Below are 12439 nucleotides of genomic sequence, written 5' to 3'. Positions count from 1 at the left end.
CTGCAGACATACATAATCAGATAGAATAGTAAAAATGACAATTGGGAGAATGCAAAATGGGTTTAGAATCATGCACTCCAATAAAGGCTTTTATGAATGTTTTATCAATATGATAATCATAGCATATAAAGGAAAGACTTTGATATGTTCTGTGTTTTTAGTTTGTTGCCCTCAGACTAGGCACTTCTTTCTAAATGTTTCAGGGGAGATAAAAAACGGACTACAAGGCAGGTGTTTGCTGTGTTTGCACCCCCTGTGGTTTCAGCCTGCGTTGTGGCAATTTGTAAGGACATTCAAAGAGAGCACTGTCACTTAAACATTCTCTGGGTGCCTTTTTGCTTGTGTCTCTTGAGCTTTTCAGAAGGATGATTCTGATAAGGCACTCAAGAAATGCTTTCTTCAAATCATGTAAGAAATACTATGCATAGCAAGGAGATGCAGGGGTGTCAGGAATCTTCTGAGATCCAGTACAATTTGCTTTGTAATCTAACAGAAATCTAGCCTGAGGAAGAAGAGAGGTCTCCATTTCTATGTCTGGTATTTGGGGGTTTTATTTGTTTTTACTTCAGCCAGGTAAAAAAAAAAAAAAAAAAAAGTTCACTGAATACCTAGACCAAAAGTGATTTTTTTAAAAATAGATGCTCTTTTTAATGAAACACCTTGATTTCTTAATTTCAATTTTTGCAAAGTTAGGCAATAATACAAAGTCAAAATAATATCAATGTTTAGTTCACAAGTAGATATAATTTACTAGAGAATGGTCTCCATGTGCTGTATATAGCTTAACTCATAGAACGGTGAAAGAAAATTGTAGAATAATTCCACATGTCCGTCGTTTCAGTGGTAATAAAAGAAAGCATGGTATTAAACTATCACAGTAGTTGACAGAAAAAATTTAAAATAATTGTATTATTAATTCATGTTTTACATGTATTAGTTATATACATTGTAAGCATATTTGCCTAGCAAGGCTAGTAGAACCACATTTCCCAAAATGTATTCCTTAAACACCAATCCCTCCAGATTTCCTACCATAAATAAAAAGGGTACTATCATCAAGTAGGAGGAAGATGCCTCTGAATACTCTCTCTCTTTTTATCAGAGGTTCACATGCCTTTGTGCACATTAAAAGCTCTGAGAAGTCCTATAGTAAAGGGACATGTTAATGTTTTAAAATCTGTATTTCAATAAACATCTTTGCTCTTGGAACCCTTGTTTTCTCATATAATGCCTCCAAACAATCCAGTGTTCCAATACATACATTTTGGGAGTTGCTCTAACAGCCTTCTGGTCAAGGTGACGATGCAGAAAGAATGATAAGCCCCAGGCAGCATCAGGCATCAGTGCCTTCTGGGTTTAACCGGACTCTGACCTGCAATTTGGAAATGTTCACAGCATGAAATGGGAAAGACTAACCGTGAAAATCACTTGTTGCTGAGGATCAGAAGGTTGTGGCAGAATTTGGAAGTCATTTTTTTACATATACTTTCTTCAGAATTTTCAATTTTAGAAAGGAGCTTGTGTAAAAAATGGGAAAATAGCACTACAGAGGTAAAGAAATATAAGCCAGTAAATGGCAGAGTAGTATGTATATTATTTCTTTACTTTTAAAAAAAATTAGGAGATCATGATCCTAATTCCCTGTTCTCTGTGTAGCTCAGTTTATCTGCTCAGTGGGAGAGAAGCCCCCAGAGGCTCCTGGGCCACATATGCAAGGTGGCAATATTTCCCTAACCATCCCTGCAGGAGATCTGTCACTCAGAACTTGTTGAGGATGACTAAGCCTGCCCTGCAATGACGACTCTCCGGTCTACTGTCTGCTAACTGAAGGGTGAGTGACAACGTTCCAGGGCAACCAGAGGAATCGTGACAGCGGTCCTCAGCACTTCCTCACCGTGGCTGGTGAGAGCCTTGGCCAGGGAGGCTAGTGGACAGTCCCTGCACTGGCCTGGGTTTCCCTCTTGCTTTGTCTGAGTTTTATGTCTGCCTCTTCTCTTGTTCTCATGAACCAGCTCAAAGAGGCCTTGACATTGCCTCTGTCAACTGATTTCTATGAGTGCTTGGTAGGGCACCCATTTCACTTCTCATTCAGAATGGGATTCTTCTGAGACAGACTGAAAGGGAATGCTATAGACAATGAGGCTGGGACAGTCGGCATAAACCACATACATCCTGGGCAAGCAAGCGTGTTTGGTCACCTTAGTTGTCGAACCCTTCAGAGCACTGTATCGAATGCAGACTAGAGCCATCCTTGCCAGCCTGGGGCAAAGGGGGATGCAGCTCCCTACATCTCTCATCTCTGGGCTTTCTTTGTGATTCCTGCGATGCCTTTTTCACCTGCAGCAGCATTCTGAGGGCATTTAAAAATCATTTTGACGGCGTGAGTCATAGCATATAGGTGGTAAACAGGGGCCGTGTCTGGCAGACGAACATGCATCTGTTTTTAGTCTGGGGTTTCCCAGAGGAGGAAATAAACCAGTCTCCTCCAGGACAAGATTAAACAGGGCTGAGAGCTGGGGCAGCACCCTGGGGTGACAATATGATGGCCTTGGAGTTGGGCAGACTGATTCCATAGTTGCCTAGTGCCATTTTGGCAAATAAATCTCGATGCCATTTAATTTAAAACATAAACCCTCCTATTTGATTTAAAGATGCTCTCTCTTCTGGGCTGCATCTCCTCCAGTGGACTGGAATGGAGCAGAGGAAGAGGCAAAGGGCAAACGTCTTTACCTGACTCACTGTCACTGTGTCCTCGGGGATTGCTGTTGCTCAGATAACACCAGCTCCTTCACCCTCCTTAGCCCTTACCCTTGGTGATATAACTCTCTGCCTCCTGCTTTTGGGGCACCCTTACCTAGCAGACAGCCCTTTCAAGTAGAGAATCAGCAAGAGACCTCAAGCCTAGTCGTCCTCTTCCATATTTGCCTAACCCGTTAGAAACCCACAGGCTTGCTACCTGACTGAGCAGCTCACTGAAAATCTGGGGGGAATATGCTCCATACAGGCTGAGCAAACTGAAATGCAAGGACCTCCGTCAGGATCAAATTTATTCTGGCCAGATCAGAGTGAACAAGGAAGCATCAGGAGAGGGGTCCAGAAATACAGCTTCTGGTTAGCTCATATAGGAATTAAAAATTCTGTCAAGGGCTTTGGAAATCAGTCTACTTGCCAGGGGATACAACTGAAGGACTTTAAGTAGGAGACCAACTTATCCATGAGTACAGCAGGCACAATGCCCCGGACCCACAGTGATTTTAGGGATCTACAAAAATGTTTTAATTTCTTTTAAAATCAAAAGTCTAATAAAATGTTTTCATATATGGTAATATATTCATCTTTATAACAATGGACTCATAAAATAGAATTTTAAATATTATTTAATGGAGGAAGAAAGAGGCCTATGAAGGTAAAGTGTCTATGGCCCAAAAAGCCACGATGCAGCCCTGAAACTGACTCATATTTCACCGTATCTCTTTGGATGCTAAATAGAGAATGGATTTTAGATGATGGAAATGGGAAAACAGTAATCCAGGTAAGAAATGGAGGTAACTTTGAGGAAGTAGAGAATCTTGAATAATGATCATATTCGGAATAGAGTAAGTATCTGGAAATGGCTCCAACATGAATAGGTTGTGGCACAAAGAAGAGTCGAGAATGACTGCCAGCTGTGGGACCCGAGCACCTGGGTAGACTCTGGGTGCCATTTTGCTGAGATGGGAAAGAGGATTAGGTTTGGGATGGAGAGAAGAAAACCAAGAATTCTTGTGTTGGTTATGCGAGGTTCACAAAGTCTAATAGACACCCAATGGCAATGTCAAATAAGCAGTAGGAACTCGAACTGTGAAGCTCAACAGAAAGATCTTGAATCTGCACATACACAATATTTAAAGCCACAGAGCAAGGGGAGAGAACGAGGCTTGAGAAGAGAAGAGGGCTGAGGACAGAGTCCTGGTCCACCAATATCTAGAGGTTGGGTTCAGCTGAGGAAGAGGAGGAGGAGGCGGCGGCAGCAAGGGAAAGCTGGTAAGTAGCCAGTGAGGTCAGAGGACAACCAGAAAAATGTGGCCTCACAGAAGGCAGGATCAAAAAGTTGGAAGCTGAGTTGAGGAAGGGAGGGACAAATGGTGGGACAAGATCAGGTTGTGTTTTAGAATGTCCTTCTGGCTATGGTGGGCAAGACGAGGTCGAGGGTAGGAGACCAGGGGGAGTCTGTGTAGTCCTCCAAGCCCCAGCTCCTTCTATGACGACCAGAACCTGGCCTCGTGTACCTCTGTGTGCCCACCACACAAGTGCAGGGAGGGCCCCGCAGACCAGGTGTGCTCAGCGTGCCTGTGTGTGAGTCACTGATCAGCTGAACCATCCTGGGGAGACGGACAATTCTGCCCACAGGAAGTGCAAGAACCCAGGGCCAAACTCTCCGCGGGGAAGCCCAGCCTTCAACAGAGTCACAAAAACACGGGCTCAGGGAGGCCCACCGCCATCCCCTGCTGCCCTGTCTGCCATTTTCAGAGAGGATGACTCTTTAGTGTGGTATTTGTGTGTGCGTGTGTGTATGTGTGTATATATACAAAGTGTGTAAAAATACCGAATGCTATCTTGATTTATCACTGCCCTTTGTCTTCAGGCTATTAAAAGGACTAAGGCGCTCTCTTCCATAAAGAGCAAGGACAGTTTTGAGAAGCATCAAGTTCCAATCCAATGAAGCAAGACTGAAGTGTTTGCCTTGAAGAGAATGAGGAGAGTCTCAGGAAGTGAAATAAATAGAGCAAGGGGCTAGACTCGGAGAAGCAGCCGTGGGAACAGCAGCTCTGCCTTGCTATCAAACGAGCTCTCTTCTCAGGAAGGCTCTCCTTGGCCATCTTCTCTGAAAGTCCAACCCTCCCCAGCCCCTGCCTGGGACAGTTCTTATTTCCCTTCCCTGTTTTATTGCCTCTGGTTAGTGCTTTTCACTATCTCACATACTCTGTATTTTTTTTTATTTGTGTGTCTTTCTCTGCCCCTAGAACATAATTTCATGAGGGCAGGGGATTTTGTCTGTCATAGCCCCACACTTAGAACAGTGCCTGGCACGTAGGTCCTCAATAAATAATGCTTCTCAAATGAATGATTGAATGAGCCCAAAAGGTTTATATAACACATAACACCATGACTAGGCATTACTTGAGCTTTGATATTCCTTGGGTCCAAACATACTCCAGAATAAAACTCTTGTGATATCTTGTATGTATTCTATTCTATTCTATGATATTGCTGTTATTTATGTGTCTGTCTCTCCCGCTAGACCATGAGCCTTGTATTGTGAGAGCAAGGGCTGAATTCTAGTCTTCTCTGTCTTCCATGGTCTGTCCCGTGGTCTAGCACAGGAAAGATACGGTGGGAAAATGAGTGGATGTCTGTCCTGAATTAGCCTGTGGCCCAGTGCCTCCTTCCTTGCCCACATCTCACACGTAATCAGGCAGCAAGTCGCTTACAGGTCTGTGCTATCCATCGCCTGCTCTCCCGCACCTCAGCCACTGCCCTGGCTCTGCCTGGATCTCTCTCCTTTACACTATGACAGCGGACTCCAAACTGCATCCTGAGCCTCCCAGCAAGCCCACAGCTGCCCAGGACATGTTCAAAAGCAAAGACCTGATCAGGCCCCTCCCCTGTGTCTCCTATCAACTAGACGCAGGTTACTAGAGGACGAAGTTCAGTTTTCTTAGCCTTGCATCCACCACCCACCCAATATAGTGTTCAGGTTTATCCTCCACTGCTCCCAGAGTCACACACCCGGGTGTCCTGCTCAGTTGTACTGAACACATCTGTGTTTTCAAGCCCCTATCATCGCCTGAGCTCTCCTACCCTCTATCGAGGTTGCCCTTCCCCCATCTTTCAATTATTCAATCATTCAATTATTCATTCAGCAAATGTCCTCCAGCCCAACTCGGTGCCAGTCGCTGTGCTCACACTGGGGCTGCAGCGATGCTGGGAACACGTCCTTGTGCTCAGGGCATTTCTGTATCTTCTTGTCTTGGGGTCACTGGAGTCGTGACTCTTGCTCTACCTCCCAGAGTGAAGAGGCTCAGTAACTACCCTTTCCACAAAAATACCTTGGCATCAGTGAAATGGAATTGCAACTTTGTAAATTGAACTAGCTTAATGTTCCCCATACATTTTAATAAATCTTTGAGCTTCTGTCCTGCCCGATTAGTATAATACATTTCCTTTCTTGGATTTATTAATGCTTGCTCTACATCCGGTTCTTTGATGGAAAATGCCATGTTTGGTAAACCAATGTAACCCAGGAATGACTAATATCCTCCAAGGATAAGCCATTCAAGGACATAAGGACATTGTCCTTCAAAAGTGATACGTTTTACTACTCCAGGATAATCTCCAGACCCGCTGAACACAGAGTTAGAAGATCCCATAGAAATGTCATTTTGTCTTTCTCTTTTCATAGGAAAGATGTGTTTGTTGGTCAAGTATAACATAGTATCAGGAAAAATTCATTTAATTCCTTCATGAGATTTGTATTGATCAGCTACTTTATGCCTAATTAGGTTCTTCATTAATGAGCTGTCCTGCGTTTTCCTCATTCCATTCATCTGTGGCCTCAAAAATGATAAAATGCTATGAAGATTCATCTGGACAAAAGTTTGACTTGAAAATACAATTATTTATAAAGCCCGACTTGTGTGACAGAATAAAACATAATGCTCATACTTGAGTCTGTAAATCTAGACATTAATATTTGTGATCAGATTTTTTTTCAGTCCATATTTTTTTCAAATAGTCCATTTTTGCTTGAAAATAAAGTTCTTTGGGCTAAGAAAGAACCTTTGATTTTTTAAATTACCTTTTAACTGTGAGCTTCTGTTTCCCTAGATGTTTTCTATTTCATTTATGCTATGTCTTACTTAGATCATGTTTTTCTTGAGTCTGGAACTCTACAGCCTCTTTATACAGTGTTTCTTTTAGATGCCATTTTTAAAAACTTCTTTTGAAAGGTTATCCATCTGTCCAGAGAGTCAAGTTAATGATTAGGCTATTTTTAAACTCTTTAAATGGCTAAAGTTGAAAAAATGAAAAACAAAGCAAGAAATTCTGTGAATGCAGATAAAACTTTTCTAAATGGCTGACTGGCATTTTTGTGACAAAACTCTATCCTTTTATTGAAATGCCCTATATTTCTGGCTCACTGATTGTCACTATATTCTAGAAGTGAGACAAAGACGTCTGTCTGGTAGACCTGAACACCAATTAGAGTTTCTTTTGTAGAAGCTATCACTATTCAACTCTCCTGTTTGCCACTTGACCGGGTGACTTTTATAGCCAGTGAAAACCCAACCAAGAATCCTGCAGTTTCTTCATGAATTTGTTCTTGTAATGAATTTACCTTATGTTGAGACTAGGATCAAGTCATTCATTCCTGAAACCTAAAAGGATGGTAATGAGTACTTGATATGTGCCAGACACTTTTATGAGTGCTTTACATATATTAATTCATTTACTTGTCCCTACAAACCTATGAAGTAGGCATTGATTTTTATCTTCATTTCAGAGATGGGCTAATTGAGGCAAGGGAACTTGCCAAAAACTCTCAGCTAGAATTGGAATTCTTATCTTAGCAGTCTGCCTCTGGATTCACGCTCTTATTGTACTAATAGCAAGGTGCCATGGGACTACTGAGAACGGGGCAACCAATCATGTCTCCGGTCAGGCGGACAGAAGCATCAGGGAAGGCAATACAGAGAGAGAGATGTTTGATCCTTGATGAGAATGTTTAATCCTTTATTTAATCCTGTTAGCAACCGGCTGAGTTAGCTGAAAAGAAGATGCACCAGAAAAAATATATGCACATATCTGCAAAAGTATGCATATCTTACATACCTAAGAACATTATATCATCAGTATAATACAAATCATGCATGATTCTATTCATTTATATATGCTATCAAATATTCTCAGATTTCTTTTACACTCTGTCACATCATATACATCACTAATCAAAATCTATTTTAAATGGCCAATATTCAGGGGTTTTTCAAGTGCCTTGAGGAAGGGATCTAAATTGTTAAGATACACTGTTGTTTTAACTCTGTTGTTTTTCATAACTTGATTCTAATCAATTCTCATTTAATAAATATTTCTGACCATTTAGCAAGATTGTTCCCAAGTCAAATAACCTGAAAAAAATAAATCAGAAGTTTGAAATATTACCTTGTTCTGTATATTTAGACTAGATAATCTCAGATTTCTTCAAGCGTTGGAAAATACACTTTTAAAAAATCTCCCCAGGACAACTTTTCTTTGCCACCTGGACTGACTTTTGCTCTTTCTTGGATCGCCCCCTAGTGGTATACTTATGGCTATTTCTCAGATGCTAATAGGCAACTTCTGGTTGCTTCCATGTTTTTTAAGTTGTATCCTTTCCATACCTTCTCCCATTTGCACAGAGGGACATCCAGAGACAGCATCTTTGAATGAAAGTGAGCAATGTGCAAACTGGCCCAGTCACTTAGAGGCCATCAATACATACTATTGATGATAGTGCTGCAATCCTTGTATTCAAGTTTGTGCTCTTGCTTTTCTTCTTTGTACTGTTTTTCACTTGCCCACACCTTACTTTCTTCCCTTTATCAACATCCTACTGGAGTGGTGCCAGGTAATCTGGTGATGTGACAATGACTTACAGCCAATGCTGTGCCTTGAACGTGCCAAGTAGGCATGCTGAATGCTGCCGGGCAGGAGTCCCAGCTTCCACCCATATGAACAAGTCAGCACTCCAGAGGCCTCAGTCAGTCCCAGACTTCTTGGCTCTTTCTGGGGAGCTGGGGCTGTGACTCGCTGGCCCAGACACTTGAGCATCACCCAAATAGCACAAGAAACCACTGAGGTTCAGCAGAAATTCAGGGAGAGGCCCAGCCAGTGTCATGGACCTGATTCTCCGCAGAACACTGGGTCCTGGGCCCTGCACCAATTAGACCAGAACCAAGAAACTCAGTGCAACACACGTTATTAATCCAAAACCTTCCTTAATAAGCAAAAAGCCAATTATTGGCTCAATTTAATGAGTAAGAGTACCAATACATTTTTTAAAAGTAAAATGATTTTACTAAAGGATTTAAAAACACTTGCTTTTATCTGAATTTTAAAAGGATGATTGATATCAGAGATGAAATGAAGATGAATTTACAACAGAAGATCCTTCTTTACATGCAAAATAACTTCTATAAAATGGGACTGGTAATTTCTTCCTGACAAGCTTGTGAGAGTTAGAGATAGTGAATGTAAAGAGACCAGTGAATTATCAAAGACATTGTAGGGGCTCATTCACTTATTCATTCATTCAGCAAATATTTATTGAGCACCTCTTATATGCAAGGCACCCAGTAAGGTAGAACTGAAAAGACGTGTGCTCTTGTGAAGTTTGTGTGGTAATTTCCCATCCTGCACCCCAAAGAGATAATGTAGGGGAGAGATGACCACCATCTTGTAGGGACTTGGGGTGTCGCATAGGAGAGGGAAAGTCACTTTCTGTGTGGCTGTAGAAAGCAGAACTAGAACCAACAGATGGACTTTCAAGGGCAGCTGTTTTCATTCAATAAAAGGAAGATGCTGGTTACAATCAGCCCTGTCCCGGAATGGGATGGGCTGCCTCTGAGAGCACAGGGGTGTGGGCTGAGGGATGTTCTGTTAGTGGAAGAATTTTGTGGGGAACATAGGACCTAGAATCAAGGATCTCTGCAATGTGGGCAAGGAGGGACTATGTGAAATCCATGTTTCCTCCTGCCTCATAATTCCAAGATTCTGGAATTGAGATGGAAAAGAAAGATTGCTGGCCAGAGCCTGAGCTGAGACTGGATCAGTGAATGAGGGAGTTCGCATGCAGGATCCTTGCTGGCTCCAGATGGACTGGAGCCATGGATGCCTGTCATCTTCTGCCTCTAGGAATCAAGCACCAGACCTGCCCAGCCTGAGGGTGGGGGAGACCCCACCAGGAGATGGGAGCAAGTTACTTTCCCTAAAGGAGTGAGGAGGCTGTGTCTGGAGACCAGACACAAACATGGAGGCAGAGGGCCATGATGATTATACATACAATTTGTTCAGTCCCTATTTGTTTTACTTTAGTATTTCTCATCTGTGAAAACACCATGAAAAATAGGTATGGTTAATTCCATCTTACAGATGAGGGAAGTGAAGGTCGGAGAAGTTAACTCATTAACCTAAGTCTAGGCAACTAATGTCATGTAGTGAAGCCAGGACTTGAATTCGTGGTCTCTGTGCTTCCTCTACTCCCGATACCTCCCCAATAGTAGGGTAAGCAATGGACTGAGACTGCACACCTGCATCCCACCCCTGCCCTGGACCTCATTCTCCCCAGCTGTGAAGTGGGAGGGGTGGGCTCAACAATTTCTAATTCAATGCAACCACCACTTCCTGAATACTACTAGGCTCCAGGACTGGCTAGAAGCAGAGAGACCAGGAGAGAGAAGACAGTCATCTACTCTCATGGAGTTCGCAGAAGAGTAAAGGAGGTAAGTTCATAAACAGATTGGCGCAAAGCAGTGTGCTTAATAATGCTTAAATCTCTTCATGCCTCCACACTCTGTGATTCATTTTAAGGGAGCAAAGCAAGCTCACATGGGTTTCATCAAGAATTGAGAGCAAGAGGCTTTGGGGAAGAGAAGTTGAAGCTAAAAGAGGGCCCTGCCCTGGAGAATGGGGGGGGAATGGAGAACAGTGGGGCCGGGCCTTTGAGCTCTGAAACTGTGAGGGAACCCACCCTTTCCCTTAGAGTCCCTAAGCCCACAAAGCCCATGGAGGAATGGCCAAGGACTGTGTTTGGCTATCTGACCCCGTTTTAGGGGTGTCTAGATTATCTGCTTCACTGTGATTTAAGTCTCACCTTTTTCTACCATGTCTCTCCTCCCACATCCTGCATTGGATCCTAGCCCACAGTGGGTGCTAGGTACAGGCACTGGACTGAGACAGAGATTGGGTGCCAGGCCTGCCACGGTGTTGATCTGATTGGATGTGGTTCCTTGACCCTGTCTAAGTATTGCTAGTCCTGTAAACCCATCTTCCTGAGCTACAGGGTGGGGCAGTGGGAAGCCATCACTCTCTTCTGCAGGCATGAGCAAATGGGGCTGCTGAGACTACATTTAAAAGTCTGCGTCAATAGAAAAACTCTGTGAACAGACTGGCATAACCAACAAGTTTCCAAAACAGGAGAAAGTGTGAACCTCTCTTCAGTCTCTATCAATTGTGGCCCAAATTCTTCTGGGGAGTAACAGTTCCATGACGTCATTGAATCTGGAATCTAAATATTTGCTTTAGGAGATTATGAAAGGCTGTTAAATCATAAATGATGTCCTGATTTTATACTCCCAAGTACAGATCATTCATTGTGTTTATTAAAATAGAGGAGGATATTATGTCTCTATCATTCTTTATTCCTTAAAATGTTCCTTCCAGTCCTCACTTTCTTTGTATCTATTTATCATTCTTCTGAATCTGTTGTCTGAATTTTATAGAACACTTTACAGTTAAATATCTCTGGTGCTCCCCTCCCCTAATGATCCTGGCCATCACCTTCATAATCATATTTTCTTACAATTATGTGTTGCTCTTCACAGTTCATAAAACACATATTCATGATCTTATGAATTCCCCCAAACTCCATGAGGCCAATAAAGCAGTTATTACACACATTTTACAGGTGAGAAAACTGGAGGCTAAGGAAGTTAAATCATTTGCTCCAGGCTGCTAAGCTCAGAATTGAGCTCGGCAGTGAACCCAACGCCCCCAGTGCTGAACCCTGTGTTTTAGCCACTATCCTGCATTAACAAGTTCCCACATTTGGGCTGTGACAGACCTTACTCACCACTTGGATTTTTCTTTCATAAAACTTTTTAAAATTTCAACCAAAAAAAATGGTATGATTTATAAAGCAAAACATGTATAGTAAAGGCAAGTTGCATGTTTGGATGTTAAATAAACTGTTTACGGTGCAAAGTGCCCCTTCCCCAAATTCTCCAAGGTAGGTTAACATCACTAGTCATTATTCAGAAGTATGCAGTAGGTGCTCAATAAATATTCTGTTGGGCAGTAGGTGGCTGGGTGGGTAGATTCAGGACTAGCCACATCTGGGCCCTGGAGATACCGCAGTGGACAGGACAGACGTCACACGAGCAGTCTCAGTTATGTCTGATGAGTGTAATGATGTTAAAAGAAGTGTCAGCTCCAGGGGCACAGAGCAATGGAACCTAATCCAGTTTAGGGATCAGGGTGGGCCTCCTTGAGGAAATACTGTTTACTCTGAGGCCTAAAGGCCGAGTAGGATTTGTCCAGAGGAAGAGGGGGGAGTTCGGGGGGGTTGGCTAAGCAGAGAGAGTAGCATCAATAGCAAAACAAGAAGCTGCAGAGGTGAGGAGAATGCTGTGTGTTTAAGGAA

The sequence above is a fragment of the Lemur catta genome, chromosome 7, assembly GCF_020740605.2.
Source record: "Lemur catta isolate mLemCat1 chromosome 7, mLemCat1.pri, whole genome shotgun sequence".
Lineage (NCBI taxonomy): Eukaryota > Metazoa > Chordata > Mammalia > Primates > Lemuridae > Lemur > Lemur catta.
This window is presented reverse-complemented; position numbering follows the sequence as displayed.